Source organism: Musca vetustissima, unplaced genomic scaffold, assembly GCF_032173495.1.
Source record: "Musca vetustissima isolate MV318-11 ecotype Yass unplaced genomic scaffold, APGP_CSIRO_Mvet_v1 utg38189, whole genome shotgun sequence".
In the NCBI taxonomy this organism is placed as follows: domain Eukaryota; kingdom Metazoa; phylum Arthropoda; class Insecta; order Diptera; family Muscidae; genus Musca; species Musca vetustissima.
This window is the reverse complement of record NW_026884627.1, coordinates 53,535-56,191: the sequence shown is the minus strand read 5'-3', so window position 1 is coordinate 56,191 and position 2,657 is coordinate 53,535.

Genomic DNA, 2,657 nt, shown 5'->3' with positions numbered 1-2,657 from the left:
CTACAAATTTTACCAAAACCAAAAAAAAAAAAAAAACACAGTAAGGAAAGTAGTAATGTCGGACGGGGCCGACTATATGATACCCTTCACCACTTTGGGTATATTCAACAGATGGGATCCTAATAGACGTCGCATTTTTGAAGGATCATTAACATGAAATTAAACATGTCATTCTGCAAACTATACTAAATTTTGGTCAAATATAGAGTTGCTTCTTACAATGGGACAAAATTATGTAAATAAATTTAAAGCAACATATCGAAACCTAAACCGATTTCATCGAAACTTGTCACATGTTCGGCCACATTTTGAGTTCTTCATTTACATATAAATTAAATTTTCGTGCAAATGGAAGGATATATAGGGACTTTGGTGCACCATTTACACAAAAACTTACGAAAATATATATGAGAGCTATATCTAAATCTTAACCGATTTTCACGAAATTTAACACACATCGTTCTAGCCTTAATTCAGAATGATATGCCAAATTTTTTGGAAATCGAAGTATATATAGGGACTTTGGTGCACTATTTACCTAAAATCGAACGAAAATATATATATATATATATATATATATATATATATGGGAGCTATATCTAACTCTGAACCGATTTTCACGAAATTTTACACACATCTTTCTAGAATTTATTCAGTACGCTATGCCAAGTTTCTTGCAAATCGAAGGAGATACAGGGACTTTGGTGTACTATTTACCTAAAATCGGACAAAAATATATATGGGAGCTATATCTAAATCTGAACTGATTTTCACGAAATTAAACCTACATCGTTCTGGGCTTAATTCAGAATGCCATGCCAATGCCATGCCAATGCCATGCCAATGCCATGCCAATGCCATGCGACCTGCACTTTGTTAACAAAAGTAGACGGACAGACGGACATGCATAAATCGACTTAAAAAGTTATTATATGCATATTATTGTATTTAAAAAACCATTGGATGTCAAGTTCGATTCAAATAAATGGCCCTTTATGGGTGGTATATTAGAACGAGTGGACCAAGTTTGCGTAAAACACAGTAGCACATTTTCAACTTAAAAAACCTTAAACCAATCTGAAAACGTATGATAGAAGAAACTCTAGCTGGGTTTCGAATTATTAGCTAAGGATTTTCTTTTAATTGGGTTTTAAATTGTTCGACTGAAATTGGATTTTCAAATAAAGTAAATTTCAAACTTTACACATTGCTTCCAACATTTTACGTGCTAAAGTTTTCAACAGCAGAATGTATTGAAAATCCACACCTTTAGTAGAAGAAAACTAAGATTTGGTGGTCCTAGTTGGTTCCATATTTTCGTGATATCAGATGGCCAGAAATTTGTACTTCGACTCCAAATTATCTAATATAGATTTTGTCCAAAGAAACTTGTGGTCTACAACCAATTTTTCGTAGCACAGTTTTTTATATGGCGGCCAAATTCCGATCGGGATGTGACATAAATTTACTATCATACAATAATTGTCCATTGTTTGTAATAAATTAAACTGCAATCTCACTTTCATTGGTTGTGGCGTCTTAATGTCTGGATTTCCTTTTTCTTGCAAACTGTCATGACAACAAGTGAAAATCGTCGCATCATCCAAAACTCAATAACAGCAAAAACAAAATAATCAATAAATAAACGAACGAACAAACACACAAAAAAAGTGAAAATAAAATCCAGAAAATGGACCAAAATCGAAACCCGTTTAGATTTTGCGTACGCATTTAATAGCTCCATATACGAGATAAAATTAATCATTTTCCAAAGATAACCAATAAATGTTCTTCCATAGTTTTCGATTTTTTCTGATTGTTCTTTTCTCTCTCCTTTCCATTTTAGAACAAAATCCTATTGAGAAAGGCATTGAAGAACACAAAAAAATGTGTTAAAAAAACTTAGGCAATAAAAAATAGCAAACAACAAAAAATAAATGAATGAAATGGCCTTAAAAGTAAAAAACTTAAATGACAATCAATTTATAAATGAAACTAATTCAGAACAATACCATTATCGAACGAATAGAAAGTCTTTAAAGATAAAGCTGATGGCGATGACGAAAAGTGGCGCACAACGTTTGTCAAAATCCAAAGAAATGTTAAATCATCTATTATTGATGGCTGGCGATGGCCGTCGTTGTGCGAATGAAAATCAGCTCAGTGGGACAATAGACGAAAATGGTGGCAGCAATGCGACAAGAACATGCCTAAGCGGTTTAAGGTTGCTGGAATCGGAATATAGAGATGTTAACAACAATAAAAGTAATGGCCAACAACAGCAGCACTTAACACAGGAGCACGAGCCTACAACTACTACTCCTCCTACCCCTCAGTCCATTGATTCTTCCCATTGTCAACAACAACGACGACGAAGTCAACGACTAAGACCATCATCATTACTGCAACAATGTCACTACCAGCAACAACAACATCATCAAGAGCAACAACAAAAACGTTGGCTATTGTTTGGCTTACTATTTGTTGTTGCCTTATTTTCAGAACAAGCAGTGCCACTAGTCAAAGCGGATCAAAATATCGCAAACCCATCTGTCCTTAATGGCAATGCTCAGCCTGATGAAGATGGTGGTGCGTATGCGGCAACAACACCACTAACACCCGTGCCCACTACCGCATTACCCGCAACAGCAGATTCA